At 45.5% G+C, this 16,246-nt stretch overlaps 1 protein-coding gene across 1 annotated transcript in view; it reads left to right on the top strand.

Annotated features, from left to right (window-relative positions):
- LOC139061211 (calcium-activated chloride channel regulator 1-like) overlaps positions 1 to 16,246 on the top strand; it is a 495,141-nt gene that overhangs the window by 393,228 nt on the left and 85,667 nt on the right. The gene's annotated exons all lie outside the window — the stretch shown is intronic.

Genomic DNA, 16,246 nt, shown 5'->3' with positions numbered 1-16,246 from the left:
CGGTATCGACCTCCTGGAGTTGCCGTTTAAGCTCAATACCCTGGCGCTCAACTCTGGGTCGGCCCTACGAAGACGAGCCCGTTCACAAGCCAACTCTCACTCACACTCGCGGTAGGCAGCTTCCTCCTCAGGAGTACACACTACTTATAGTCTTCCCATTGTTCTAACTGGGAAGGAATGTGCGCAGCCGCTAATCCAATGCTCCGTATATTAGGCGCGAGGCCCACCACCGGAGATGCGGGCGCTGCAATAGTTTTGATTATTGACTGGATTGGTTTGACGATTGACCGCAAGATGTGCCGGCAGCCACGCGCTCCCAATATTGCGTTCCAATTTGTGGGCACTGTTCGTAGTCTGCAAACCGCTAGCGTAATATTTCTTTCGCGGCAGGGTGGAAACCATCGTTCATAAAATCGATGCCGATCTCTCTCAATCGCCGAAAATGCTCTGTGTGACAACCGTATAAGATTCGTGTATAAGGTAGCGTTCTCACATGGGTAAAGGGGTCACTCCAACTCCGATCCCCCTGTTGAGCTCTTCAGTTGCCTTCCCATTAGGCCATGTGGCCACTTTTTAGTGAAGTCCGACAACGACGGCACAGAGTCCGCATAAACAGTTTCACTGTAAAACTCTGAATAATGAGACTAGCATTTTATTGGGCGAACCTCCCGTATATACGATATTGGGCGAACCTCCCGATACGATTATGAGGCACGCCGTAGTGGAGGACTCAGGATTAATTTTGACCACCTGGGATCCCTTGAAAAGCACCTAAATTTCAATAAATGTAAATAAATGTCTGAATGAGATTTAGGTAGGATTAACGCAAGACAAACTTCGCTAATAAATGTCTTTAAATGCACCTAAAGGTCTGGTAAGCGATGCCATTTCTGAATGAGATTTAGGTAGGATTAATGAAAAACAAACCTCGCCACTAAATGTCTTTAAACTGCACCTAAATTTAAGTAAACGGGTGCTTTGCATTTTGCCCCCGACGAAATGCGTCCGCTGTACACGGCCGGGTGGTCTTGGTCCAGATTTCTTCATCGTCGCCGTTCGCCTCAGCACTTCGGTAGGCGCCGCTTTTTAATATTTGCCTGAAATTAAACGCCGCGCATTCGCAACAAAGCGCCAGTGGTCCCACTTATCACCAGATGCAAACATAGGGGCTGTTGCACCCCCGCTTACCCTTGAGTAAGCGCCAACTCTCCGTTGCCCATAGAACCAGATTGTTCGTCAAGCACAGCTGTTCACTTTCCGGTAAAGTGTGGCAAAGAAGGTCTCCGACTGTTGGCAGTATCTTATAAGGAGATCAAAAGAATGAAATTGTTATTGCAAAGGGCTGCTACCGTAGAATACTTAATGACAAAGAAAAGGAAATTGAGCTACTCCATGCGTTTAAAATTTCTCTCCAAAGCGATGCAATTTCTGAATAAGATTTAGGTAGAATTATTGCAAGCAAACTTGGCTACTAAATGTCTTCGGTGCGGCTTTTACCAACGGATTAAGGCGAACGTGAACTGTTAGGACCTGCACAGTTGAAACTAGCTGTATTTTAATTAGGCAATTGCTTTAGCAAGCAGTCGTTTAGAAGCGTTAGTAAGCTCGGCACTTATTCACGCTGCTCCTGGTTACGACGCAGAAACGACGAGACTACGTATTTTGGCTCTTAATGCTCAACTATTTGCAATATGTTAAAACTTTAACAAACTTCTTGCATTGTGAATGGTGGACCATTCGTGAATTATAATTCGATTAAGAAAAGAGATGGAATGTGTTGGTGCAAAAACAGCAAACAAGCACGAACAGTTATTTATCATGTAAAATAAGCGGATCGAAATACAGACAGCACGGAGGCATCCGGTCACGAATGGTTCACCATTCACATGAAAGAAGTTTGTTAAAAGCATGACACTGATATAATAGGCATAAAGAAATAACATCAAACGTGGGGACAGGAAACAAACACGTACCAGCAAACGACTGGCAAATAATACAGAATGCATAATCGATTGTTTCTATAAACAAGAAAGTGTAAACCATAAGCATTTCATAACACATGGCAAAACAACTCTCAAACGAACACAAGTAGCTACATACCAAATGCAGCAATTTTTTTAATGGATTGTTACAGATACCACCATTCTACTTTTTTAGCTGTTACTTGCAACACCTGTTCGACATCGTTGTCCCACCCCGCCACTTCAACTAAACAGCCCAGCACTCGAAAAATAGCGCAGCACATGCACAGAACCCACCAGATCACTCAGCTCGCACTGCGCACGCGTTTCGGTACGCGAACGATGCCCTCTGCGGAATAGTGGCGCTGCCCTTACAAAAATTTTTATAGAAAATCCATAGACAGTCCATAGACATTTGTCTATGAAGTCTATAGACTGTTTATAGACATTTCTTTAGACTGGTCTATAGACAGTCTATAGATTTATGGCCGCACACTTTTTATAGACTGGTCTATAAAAAGTCTGAGTTTATAGACTGTCTATAGACATTTCTTTAGACTAGTCTATAGACAGTCTATAGACTTATGGCCGCACACTTTTTATAGACTAGTCTATAAAAAGTCTGAGTCTATAGACTGTCTATACACTGTCTATAGACTGTATGTATACTTATGGCCATACACTTTTTATAGACTAGTCTATAAAAAAGTCTGAGTCTATAGATTGTCTATAGACTTTCGATAGACTTATGGCCATACACTTTTTATAGACTAGTCTATAAGAAGTCTAAGTCCATAGACTGTCTATAGACCGTCTATAGACTTATGGCCATACACTTTTTATGGACATTTTATAGACAAGTCTACAAAGAGTGTATAAGGCCATAACTCCATAGCGGCTATCTACAAGTTAGTTTACATTTTTCATTACATGCGGTAGCAAAACGTTTTGAATGTGTATTTCATTTTATAGATATGAAATGCATGGAATGCAGATATTATGCATGTGCACCTGTTCCTTTTCATCTGCACTTATGCATTACCAATAGTAGATTAATAAAGCTCCTGAACCAGTTGTACTTTCATATATGTTGCATAAACCGAAAGAATTTATATAGTGCTGAATCATGCAGTGCAAAAAATAAAACAAATGCACCGGCAATACATTAACCGTTTTTATTGCTCGATATAATACATGAATTCCTTAAATTCTTGTCTTATGCTATTATGGGAACAGATTAAATATTTACACCACTCCTTGGCAAGCATGGTCGCCAGGCTGGCCTTGACCTTTGTGTTATTAGTCCCAAAGGTGCTGCAGGTGTATGCTGCAAATAAGTACATGCAGCAATATGAGGCAAAAATAACAGATGTGTATTCTTTGTGTGTTCATTAAGCAGCTGAATATATTTACTCAAACCATCTAAGTCAATACTTAATGCGGTTTAACTATGACTAATGGCTGCTTGTCAATACAAATCAGTACCTTTATGCAATGTTCTATTGCATGGTATGGTGAACAATTAAACAGTCACAACTGCTGCTCGTGTCAGCAACAGTATGTTCCCTTTTATGACAAGTTCATATATGATGCATTAATCTACTTATCCCAAATGGTCCCTATATTTATTGCGGAAACGTTACCCAGTTGGGCTGTCTGTACAGTTTTTTTGGCTGGTAGTTAAGTATGCCCGTGCAGAGGGATGTTTTCAGGAGACGTGACTGGAATATTCCCAGTATCATGCCTAAGATTGTAATTTATTTTGCTTAGTACACATTGAAATGTATTTCTCATACTTTTAAATGAATGGATCATCGGCCATAATTCAACAGATGGCGGATGGGTTGATTGTATTGATATGGTACCTTAATTTCTTGCAGGTAATGAGGCCTCTTGGGCATGCTAACAGGTTTCCAAGTTAGGTATACCACATGAGCACCCGAAATACCACACGAGCACTTTGTGTCATGGCACGACAGATATGCACCTCCTAGGAAACAGAACTGATAGTATAGTTCGAATGAATTCTATCACAGTAAATTATTTAAGGTGCTTTGAAAGATGAAAATTTTTTCTAGGCTATCGAGGTTCAGGACGTTTAGTTAACGCAAAAAAAACGTATTGAGTAAGAAATGCCTTGTCAGTCTGCTTGACTTTCTTTTTTTTTCAGTAAATAGAACCAATTTCCTTCAATTTTTATGAAGTGAAACGTTTTAAAAATATATTTAACACAGAGACTTTCTGGAAACTTTGACATGTAACAAGACAGCATACCTATGTGGCCAATTTAAAGTTTCCCGATCTTTTTCCAAGCCTTTTCTGGCTCTTTTCATGAAAATTTTCTGGCAATCTATGACGCCTGCAGCTTAAGTGCAATAAAAAATACTATGGTTTAATGCTTGCCAAGTAGTGCCAGTCCATAATATTTAGATAAAACGAATAACACGTCAGTCACTTAACATGTAGTATTAGATGCAACTGACTTGAATCCCTTGTTTAATAAAGCTGACAAGGGCTTCGGCAAGTTCGTAATTGATGGCCACACGAGTACAGCACGGAAGACACAGAGACACGCGTAAAACAAATGCAACAATGTGAGGGAAAACTATACAATGAGTTATTTTTACGGTTCAATAGTACTTTTCTATATAATTTGCTCTCACCACTTATGCCTCTAGTTGACTTTGTTTACCTATGACTAAAGACTACATGGCAATATTAATCAGTACCATTATGATGTTTCGTTATATTATAGTATGATAAGCAGTTAGACAACCATAATGGTAGCCGGTGTTAGCAACGGTACGTTTCGTTTCAAGATAGGTTCATGTGACACACAGTGTACTCATAAAAATGAAAGAAATGTGAGAATCCCAAACGATTCCTATAATAATTGTTGAAACAAAGATACCCTGCTGGACTGTGCACATTTTTCAGGTGTTAATGCAATGTGCCCGTGCCGATCGAACATGCTCAGCATACTGACTGCAGTTTTGAACAATCACGTTAACATTTGCAATTTATTTCCGCTTAGAACAGTCTGCATTGTCTCTTTTCTCATACTTCGAGATGAATACATTTGCCACACTTTCAGTAGAATGCGCATGAATGGGGGCGTACTGATCAAGTCACTTATCAACTAAAACATGTTACGATCTCTTAGGTGTGTTAATAAGGGTAGAACAAATGCAATGTCCACTGAATTATTTGAATAATCTGTGCGTTATCTACTAAGAAAAGACCACCAAATTGATAATCTGGCTGTTTTTTCTTTTGTACAGCGCATATAGCATGCAGTCTGTCCAAGACGACGGCACTACATGCAACAGTAATGAAAACCGGAACACTTATTGCGCACGACAAGGTCTCCATACCGTGCACGACTGGCACAATGCGAATCTGCGCCAGCAGCTGCCTAGAGATTAAGAGCACGTAAACTGCATAACCCCAAAGCATCGAAAGGCGCTTAACGCTTTTCATATAGCTCGAAAGATAACTTCTGCTGCTAAACTGTTTAAAAAAGAGACAAAAAACAAATCTTCCAACTACCGTCAAACGCAATGCCTTCAGTCTGAAACGTGTAAAGGTGCTTCGCGGAGCGACTAATTTATTGTGCTCCAATTTTTTCGGCTAAGTTGAGAAGCTGCGAGTGACTGAGCTTATCGCAGGTTTCATGCTCCAAAAGCGTTTGTGGTTGCATATAAATAGATTGGATGAATCTAGAGATTTTCGCTTGAGATTTCTTCAAGTCTCGTGTTTTGCTTGCGGTAACTTCCCAAAATTATTTAGATTGGTTGCCAGAAACCCTAAAAATACTGCTACCTTAAAAACAATGCGAAAACGGCAGTGCACACACTGCTGATGCATGCCCCGCAAACACGGCCTTTCATCCGAGTACGTTAGCAGTTATTTAACTATACGTGTCTGTCAGAACATTCTTGATGCTAACACAATTTCGAGATATATACGTAAAGCGTGTCACGAGAATTTCACTACACATGCGGCGCAGCATTCATCGCGGCCGGATCAAGCGCAACGAAATGAGATCTACCACACTGGCTGCCCAACATACACAATCCGCTTAGTGGTAGCTCAATATCAAGTTAAAACATGGTGTAGCTTCCTTCTTTACGCACCTAAACTATTATGCGAAAATCAACGAGCCCGAGCGATCGCTCGCCGTAAAACATTCCGTATAGTAGAAGCGAGAACAAGAGCGCGTTATGAAACCACGTCAACGACAAACGGACACTATACCCGAGTCGCCTGCGCTACATGCAGCCGCTTTGCGCTACGAAATGCGCTCACATAATCATGAGCTATTGACGCAAAACATCTTTGCTAAAGCTTACCGTTCAGTGTAGTTGACGTGTGATGCCACAAAGATGACACGCATACACAGACACCAACGTTCAGGCGGACACCACACACCGGTACAACCGTATACGTGCCTGGCGCACTCGTTGAGATGGCGCACCGCCGCGCATGCGCAAGATCTCCGCGCATGCGCAGGAGCTCCGCGCGCAAGAGCGCGCGCGCGCTCGGAGGAGTGTGAGCGCCTTTTCCTCCTTCATTTTTTTTTCGCTCTCTCTCTGCGCGCCATGTGCGGCGGAACGGGTGTCTTATTCATCTTTATCACCATTATTCATCTTTTTTCGTGGACGAAGGAAATGCGCTGGCAGATTGTATGACAAACGCTGTGGGTTATCGTATGAGACTTGAACGCTAACTTGAATGCGCTGTTTTTAAAAGCCATTACAGGGCCCTTCAAAGGTTTCAGACGCATTATTGCCAGCGTCGATTAGTAATACAGCGTACTTGTAGCATATCTTCCAGCGTACCTCCAAATGTGATGCCCGCACGTATGTTAGTGCTAATTTTCTGTTCCGGTGATAGGTCAAAGCAATCAGTACAGCATTGAGGTACTCATATGTGTGGCTGCCCAGGCATACCGCCGGCGAAATACTGGGTGGGCTCTGATAATTTGGCACCTATTTTAAGTGAATGAGAAACTTTGATGGGTTTATAGTGCAGGATATCAGTCAACAAAAAACCGCCCTATGTTAGTGACGCAGCCGAGGTATGAAGAAAATGTGAAAAGTATCCGAGAATCGGACGACACACAACGCGAACACCGCATGCGCGACATCGGTTCATCGCACATTCACAAAGTCCGCGTTGTCAGCTACAAACATTACGAGTGTCATTGCTGTTAGCTCGATGCCTGTTTGGAATCCACTTGTAGCTGAAGCTGGCGTTCATAACAACTATTATAACAATTGGATCGGCGTTTTGCTTTCTTTATTCTACTGCCGCAAAAGTGATGCGACAACTGTGAAGACTGTCTTGGGATTGCCGAGACCGACTACGTAGATCATATCATGTGGTCAACAAATGCGGAGGTATACACTATGTGTATACTAATGTCTACAAATAGGCTCTACAGCAATCTCAGCAGTATACAACTTCAGTGGCTTATATCAAACGCAGCTACGTATTATCCTCCGGTACCTGCGCTTGGTTACAGCGTACACGGGTTGGGCCCAGATTAACGATGTTTGTCTATTGTTAATCTATAGACATGCAATACCAGGACAACTCAGAGGCAGACCAGGTGGTGAATTCACCACCTGGTCTGCCGGCTTTCGCGACTTATTCACCACCTTTGCCACATCATCACCGTCTGACCTTCACCAGCTGGTCTCGCGAAGTGTACGTCCGGGAAGCAGCCAGGATTAGGGCCTTCGGGTGCCTGGAAGACCTTTGTGACTCGGACGTTGCCTGTTCCGCCGCGATCCTCGTTCGGTGCAGCTGCACCGAATGACGACTATCAGTCTGCACGGTTTGCCCGCCGCGCCGGCGTTGCACGCGGTGCCGGTCGCGGATGAACCAGTGCCATATCATCGCCTTCGCAGAGGGCGGGGAGTATGGGAACTCGGCATTACATATTATCGACTTTCTTATATAGACATTCAATACACCAGGAGAGAAGAAATAGAAACCTTAGCCGACTATTATTATTAACTGTCTAATATAGAGAGTCTATAGACAGATTATGGACAAAAATAAATAGAGACTGTATCGGCTTTCGTCTATAAGTAGTCCATAGAGGGGAAGGATACAATAAAGAAACAAACTCTTTATCGACTTTTTTCTATAAACTGTCTATAGATTGCAAGTAGACAAAAGAAATAGAAACCTTATCGACTTTCGTCTATAGACAGTCTACAGACTTTGTATCAACAAAAGGCCAAATCTATAGAAAGGAAAGGTCGTCTATAAGAAGTCTATAGACTTTCTATAGACAGTCTAAAGTCATTTTTGTAAGGATGCGTCGCGGCACCTTTGAGCAGCATATGAACCTCTTCCATAGCGTGACGGCGGAGTTTCGTGACCAGAAAAACATGGAAGAATGCTGCCTCAACTCAGACCACTGTCAAATTTGTGCGCATGCGCAAGATAGGCATGTGACATTCTTTCCATCGACCCGCTTCGCCTTGACCGCCCCGAAACTAAAGCCCTTCTTTACGCCGGAACATCCCCCCCCCCCGACCCCCTACTCTGCGATGGTTGACTCACCCTAGACATTCATAGCCTCTCGGTGAAAGCTGTGGCCGGCCTTTGTGTGCGCAGCTCTTCCTTGGAACGGCACTTTGAGGCAGGAATGTACCTCGTCGCCGAGGTTGAAAACAAAAAGCCGGCTCGATTTTGTTGTGCATTTAGGGGCTGTGAAGTTTTATCTTTCGAGACAATTATTGTTCTGAAAAGCGGTTTTTTTTCAAATGTAATAAACACAGAAAAATAAAAGCATATTGGGCAAATTATGTGGTTATCCTATTTTGCGCAAGAACATCCATTGGCACTTGCAGCTTTCAAAGACAAAACTTTGCTCCATGGCGCCCAGCGCAATATAATGCTGAAGAGTATTGTAGTAGTATTTTTATAGTCAAATACTTGTCGAAATCGTGTTGGCTATGACGTTAGCGGTTTTCAAACGCCCGAAGAACGGCAAAAGCATGGCCTTTGCTATCCTGGCTTTTGGCATCCGGAATGCCATAATTAGCGATGCCATGATGACCGCTTGATGGAGCTCAAAATTTTGTCGCTGTGTTGTGAAGCGAAGTCACTGAATATTAAGAGTGCATAATTATTTCTTTGCAATCTGTGTTCACACACAGCAAGCTGCCATCGCCGTAAAGCATATCAGTTGACATAGCTAATTTGCCTGCACTTTGATGCAACACCGGTAGTAGTTTCCTTTTATGTGCAGAAGCTGTCGGTAGGAGGCGTGGACGAAAGCGTGCGAATAGGGACGCGTACAAAGCTACATTTTTATACAGTAAGGGTAATTTCATTCTTTTTTCCAGAAAAGTGTTACTTGCACAGAGTTCACCTTTTCTTTCTATTCCACCTGTGTGCTTCTCAGATCAATACTCACTCTCTCCCAGCAGCAGCTGCATTTTGCAGCCTTTTGGACATTTCAGCGGCAACATTCCAGCGCCGTGTTACCCTGAGTTTCGGCTCTGTTTCTTCTTTTTAGCAAATATCGTTATGCTAGTATGTTCACATGTTCTAGCTTAGCTGTGCCCTTAAAAACAGGCTGTACAACGATAGCGGCGAACACCGTCCCCAATCGTCGAAAATAGGTCTGCGGATCAAGCCCATCGGCTTTTGTACGGGAATCATGGAAGTTTCCAGAATAATCGGTCATGCCCGCATGTCTTCCAGAAAGTACTACACGATTCGCATCGCTCACACAGTCAGATTACACATGGTTCGATGACATCACACAATGGGTAGAAACATCGATACCATACGAGAATGTTATCGATTTGGGTGATGACATTCGGGCAATAACACTTGTTAGATGGTGTGGTGTGATCACCACATACGTAGACGTGTCAATAACCCTCTCTGAAAAAGCATCGAGCCGATGCTGCAAACAAACGAAAGTAATAAACAAAAACCCCGGTAGTAAAACCACAAAATAATGAAGTTTGTCAGTGTGCTTAAAAGGGCTTAAGCGCACAACAAAGACCACTTCAATCGTGCGCTCCGCCGCTGTGATTGCGAAATGCCGCCTGGCACGACGTCATTTTCCAGTGCACCAACACATTGGATGATCTTGTAGGGTCCTAAATACCGTTGCAATAGCTTCTCACTGAACCACTGACTGCGTATCGGGGTGCAAACACAAACACGATCGCCGGGCTGGTATTCTACGTAGCGACGTCGAAGATTGTAGTGCTCGTGCTCTCGCTTCTTTGCTAGTTCTTGATGCGCAGGCGGGCGAGCTGTCAGATTTCTTCAGCGCGTTGGAGATAGGCGACGACGCCAACATTGTCTTTGTTGGTGTCGTGCGGCAGCATGGCGTGGAAAGTCGTCCTCGGGGTCCTTCCATAAAGCAGCCGTAACGGCGTGGTCTGTGTTTTCTTGTACAATCATGCTGTAAGCAAACATGACATTCCGAATCAAGGTATCATATATATTGTGTTCGACGTCGGCGTTCATCGCCTACATGTCTTGTTCAGTCACTCCATTAAGCCACTCGTCTGCAGGTCATAGGCAGTGGTCCTCCGGTGACTTGACTGGCTGCCGGATAACTTCAGTAAGCTCACCAGTGAATGCCGTTTCTCTGTCAGTTCACAGGACGTTTGGCGCACCATACCACGGCAGGTGTTCTCGGCGAAAAATTTGGCTGCTTCCGCTGCACAACTTTTGCGCAAGGATTTCATTTTGGCATAGTGTTTAAGGAAGTCTGTGGGCACGACGATCCATATGTTTCCAGATGTTGACATTAAAAAGGGCCCCAGCAAATTCATCCGGATCTGCTGAAACGGTCGACAAGGATGCTCCATCGGCTGTAGTAATACCGCCGGCCTTGTCTAGTGTATTCCATAGCTGGCCGACTCGAGATGTGTTCACGTAACGGGCACCGTCGGCGGTCAGGTGGGGCCAATAGTACTTCCCTTGTATTCTCACGAGTGTGTGCGAAAAGCCGAGGTGCCGTGCTATCTTATGATGGTGCAGGGCGTGCAGGACTTCTGATCAGAGTTCTGCTACATGACGAGAAGGTAGTTTGCGCACACTGATGAAAAGTTCTTCGTCACAATGACGTCGTTTCCTAAGAAAATGAAGTCAAACCACACCTAAATAACCACTGGGAAATGCGGGTCTTTATTTGCAAGAAGTGAGCAAGGCTTTTGAGTTCCGAGCCTGCTCGCTGCTTCTCGGTATGGTCGTCTGCACTTATTGAACATAAAAAGACGTGCTCGTCTTGGTGATATTGGGGTGGCGGGTCCACGGGATCGCGACACAGGCAGTGGGCATAGGAGTGCTTTCGGCCTGACCTGTAGATTATATTGATGTCATTTCCTTTCCTTCTGAACTTCTACCGCGCCAGGCGTCCAGACGCGTCCGTTATATTGGCTAGCCAACACAACGTGTGATGGTCGCTTACTACTTTGAAAGGTCTGCCATGTAGGTAAAGGGTGAATTTTACTGTAACCCAAATAATAGCGACGCGATCCTTTTCGGTCGCAAAACAATTGCCCTCAGCTTTTGACAGCCACCGGCAAGCGTAAGCTATCACCCGACGAGGGTGGCACCGACGCCTAGCCTACTGGCGTCAGTGTAGATTTCCTTATTGGCAACCTCGTGGAAGTACGCAAGTACTAGTGGCAACTGCATGCATACTTTGAATTCTTGAAGCGCGTTGGCTTGCAGCGTTTTCCACTTAAACTCCACATCACATTTAGTTAGATGTGTCAGCAGCTCAGCGATGCGTGAAAAGTTTTTGAAAAAGCGCCTGTAGTAGGCACACATGCCATGGAATCGACGGCACTGCCTTCTTGTCGATGGGCTACGGGAACTTTGCGATGGCAGCTGTCTTCTGTGGATCTGGGTGGACTCCAGATTTGCTCATGACCTGGCCTAGGAACGGAAGCTTATCGTAAGTGAAGCGGCACTTTTCCGACTTCAGAGTGAGCCCTGATGACTTGGTGACCGCTAGTATTGTCGTAAGCCGCCTAAAGTGATCGTCGAAATTTGTGGCGATGACGACGACGTCATCCAAGTAAACAAGACAGACATGCCACTTTAATCCTACTAACACCGTTTCCATGACGCGCTGGAACGTTGCAGGCGCCGAACACAGTCACAAGCATGGCCTTGAACTCATAGAGACCGTCTGGCGTGACGAAGGCGGTCTCTTCGCGATCTATCTAGCCGACTTCTATTTGTCAGTAGCCCGACTTGAGATTCGTCGACTAGAAGTATTTAGTGTTGCAGAGCCGATCCAATGCGTCGTCTATCAATTGCAGGGGTATACAGCCTTCTTTGTGATCTTGTTCAATCGACGATAATCAGTGCAGAAACGTAGGGCTCTGTACTTTTTCTTCACCAATACAAAACGGGATGCCCACGTGATTTTCGATGGCTGGATGATGTCATGCAGCATATCGTCCGCTTGCTGTCTTACAGCTTCACCTTCTCGCGTAAAAACTGGGTAAGGAATCTGGCGGAGGGGTCGAGCGCAATCTTCGGTTATTATACGATACTTTGCGACTGGTGTTTGTCGTATCCTCGATGACATCGAAAGTAGTCTTTGTATCGTGGGAGCAGACTTCTGAGCTGTTCATGCTTAATCATGGGGAGACTTCCATCGATGCCGAACTCTGGTTGGAGAACTATGGTCATCGGGGTAGATGCGGCAGAATGCGATAGGGCAAACTTGTTCCTTGTTTCCACAATTCCCTCGACGTACGTGATTGCGTGCCCTTGTTTATGTGCTTGAACTCCTGGCACAAGTTTGTCGGCATCACTTTCGCTTTACCTCCGTGCTCTCGAGCGATGCTTCTTGCGACGTAAATTTCACGGTTGAGCACTAGACGTTGGTCGCCATCAATGACACATTGTACGTCTGCTGGAGTTTTGGTGCCGACGGAAATAACAATGCTGCAGCGAGGCGGGATGCTCACTTGGTCTTGGAGCACAGGTAAGGCGTGGTGACTACGACAGCTCTCCGGCGGTATCGCTTGATCTTCCTACAGCGTTATCAACATCGACTTAAGGTTGATGGTTGCGCCGTGTTGGTTCAGGAAGACCATGCCAAGAATAACGTCTCGTGGATAGTGTTGTAGGATAAAGAAGGTGGCAGGGTAGGCCTCGTGATGAACCGTAATTCTTGCCGTGCGGATTCCAGTCGACATAATTAGGTTTCCTCCAGCTGTTCGGATCTGAGGGCCTTCCCATGCAGTCTTAACTTCCTTCGACTGGGTGGCGATGAGTCCACTCATGACGGAATAGACGGCTCCTGCGTCCACTAATGCGGTCGCGCCATGGCCGTTGAAGTGCACATCCCGGTCGGTGGTTCTTTTTCCTGTGTTGCAGTTACATCTCGACGTCGGATCACGGCTACGTCGTGTTGACGTGTGGCTGGAACGTTCCTACGTCAAGTGTTCTTTTGTTGGCGTATTCTTTGCTTCTAGGCTTCATCGGGATATGCGCCGTCTCATTGATAGATCGGTGATTTCGTCTTTTCTGCGTCTTCGTCGGCGGCGTAGGATCTTCGTCAATTCGAAGAACAGCAAGTGCACCTGTATTGGTTGCTGCTTCTACTTTTCTGTGTAATATGATGATTTATTAAAAGGCACTAGGCACAGTCTAGTTGCACTGGCAGTACACAAACGCATGTCGCGCACACAGCCGACACAAGAGCGCCTTCTTCGTCCTCCTCTTCACTGGAATGGCCCCCGGGACAGAAGAGGAGCCATCCTGGCGACTTACGGCGCAGGTGGGATAAGGGGGTCATAGTACGGCTTAAGTCGGCTTACATGAACAGTGTCACGCCCGCGATGCCTAAGGTCGGGTGAAGGCATCACAAGTTCTAAAACGCAGGCGACAGTTGAAGTACGGTCTATGACGCGGTCGGGGCCATCATAGCGTGCAAGGAGTTCAGCTGAAACGCCAGGTGTGAGGCGGGACTCACAAACAAGAGAAGCAGCCGGGAAAACTGGTGTAAGCATGCCACTGTTACGCCGCAGCTTTTGACGACCTTGAGCAGCCGTCGTAAGGATAAGGGTCGTAAGGTAAGGCCGAGCCGGGCAGGGTGGCGGCTGTAGCTCACCAGGAGGGCGCTGTGGAATTTTACGCCGTTGGCACACCGTGCAAGCGCGTACGTAATGGCACACGAAGTGATACATGCCGTGCCAGTATAAACGCTGCCTTAGCCGAGTATACATTTTCAGAACACCGGCGTGACCATTATGAGGAGCAGCATGAAAATAAGCGCATATGTTGGAACGCATGTGTCATGGTATCACCAGGAGCCATTTGCGACCATCAGGCAAATAATTTCTGCGGTAACGGACATTGTCGCTTACAGTGAAGTGGGCGGCTTGGCGTCGAAGTGTTCGAGAAGAGGCTGTGGTGGATTGGGCGTGGAGGAAGTTCAGCATAGTTGAAAGCAGGAGATCCTTACGCTGCTCGCCCGGCATATCAGCGACTTTGAAGCCTGACATGGATGCGAAGAGTGGAAACACTGAAGCCACATCAGAAGATAGCGGGGATCGGGAAAGCGTATCGGCGTCAGAGTGCTTTGTGCCCGATCGGTAGACAACGCGGATATCATATTCTTGCAAGCGAAGTGCCCATCGGCCTAGGCGACCTGACGGATCCTTCAACGAGGACAGCTAGCAAAGTGAATGGTGGTCGGTGACAATGTCAAAAGGGTGACCATATAGGTATGAACGAAATTTGACGAGAGCTCAAATAATGGCCAAACACTCCTTTTCTGTTACTGAGTAGTTGGCTTCTGCCTTAAAGTGCGGCTCGTATGCGCGACGACGTACTCGTCATAGCCGTCTTTCCGCTGTGCGAGGACTGCACCAAGTCCGATGCCGCTGGCGTCCGTATGTACCTCTGTAGGCGCTGTGGGATCGTAGTGTCGAAGAATCGGTGGCGAAGTAAGTAGGCCACGTAGTTGTTTGAAGGCTTCGTCACAGGAAGTTGACCACGCGGAGACGTCGTTGGTAGCGGTAAGCAAATTGGTCAGTGGTGCGATGGGTGGTGCGATGAGCTTAGCGTCACTATCAATGTTAAAAAAACTAGATCCGACCAGTACAAACGACAGCGCTCGTCACCGCAGCGCTGTCATTTGTACTGGTCGGATCAAGCTTTTTAACGTCGATAATGACACTGGGCGGCGGGGAGAGGAGGCAGTGGCACAATGTTTACGCATACTCATACAATGTTGAATTGATGACGCCAGCAAATTACTGCAGGTTGCGGTACAAGCTGCTCTGATGATGTTTCGATCATTGTAAGCCGTTTTCGCTATTTAGCACCTTATCCATCCGCGTCGAAGCATTATGAACAGTGATCAACCGTACTCCAGGCGGCGGCTGCGTAGGCACGACTGCGCGGTCCGTATCTTGAAAGTGATCTGCGATGGGGACAGAGAACGCCAACTGCGTTCATGTGCTCTGTGTTCTCACCGCTTAGTTCACGCTGACGAGCGACACGCGGGACCGCATCTTGAAGGTGATCTGCGAGAACGGCACAGTGCGGAGAGTGCTGATATCTTCGTGAGCGCTGGGTAGCCGCTGCTTAGCTCACGTTGTGACGAGGGATAGCACGAAGATGAATTCGCTTACTGCTGCGAGCCCTATTTGAATGGAATAAACAGTCTTACGGGACGGACGGGTGGATTTGTGCCTCATTGAGTAAGCATAGAAATGTTGCACATTTAAAGTAGTATTTAAATGCACACATGTATTCACACCATTTAAGAGCTTGAGAATGCTGGACGTTTTTCACTGTTGAGTGTTTATGCGTAATACAATGGTCAGCAAAACCCAGAACAATGCGACAAATATCGTGCCTAAAAGTTCCATTATTATCAGCAACTTAGAATATTTTTGATCTGGGCCATCTTTGACTTTCCTGAGTTATTTCGAATTTGAAGAAGTAAAATCAAAGGGTTCAGGAAATTGCCGTATACAAAGTTCATTTTCAGCTAATTTTGTCAAAACTTTGTATCAGTGGCATAAATAATGATAGCCTGGGGAACATAAAGCCGACCATAAAAATAAAAGGTCGTCTCATTGCCATCCCGCAGGAACAAATAAATCTGTAATCTAATTCAATACCCCTTTTGAATGATTCAGAACTTTTATAAACTGGCTCATATGCGGATGCCACGAGCGCCATTGAGATGCCTGATCTGTTAAACAATATGAAAATCTTCATGAAAAATACATTGCATGACAGTTGAAGTTATTATT

The sequence above is a fragment of the Dermacentor albipictus genome, chromosome 6 (genome assembly GCF_038994185.2).
Source record: "Dermacentor albipictus isolate Rhodes 1998 colony chromosome 6, USDA_Dalb.pri_finalv2, whole genome shotgun sequence".
Lineage (NCBI taxonomy): Eukaryota > Metazoa > Arthropoda > Arachnida > Ixodida > Ixodidae > Dermacentor > Dermacentor albipictus.
This window is presented reverse-complemented; position numbering and strand designations above follow the sequence as displayed.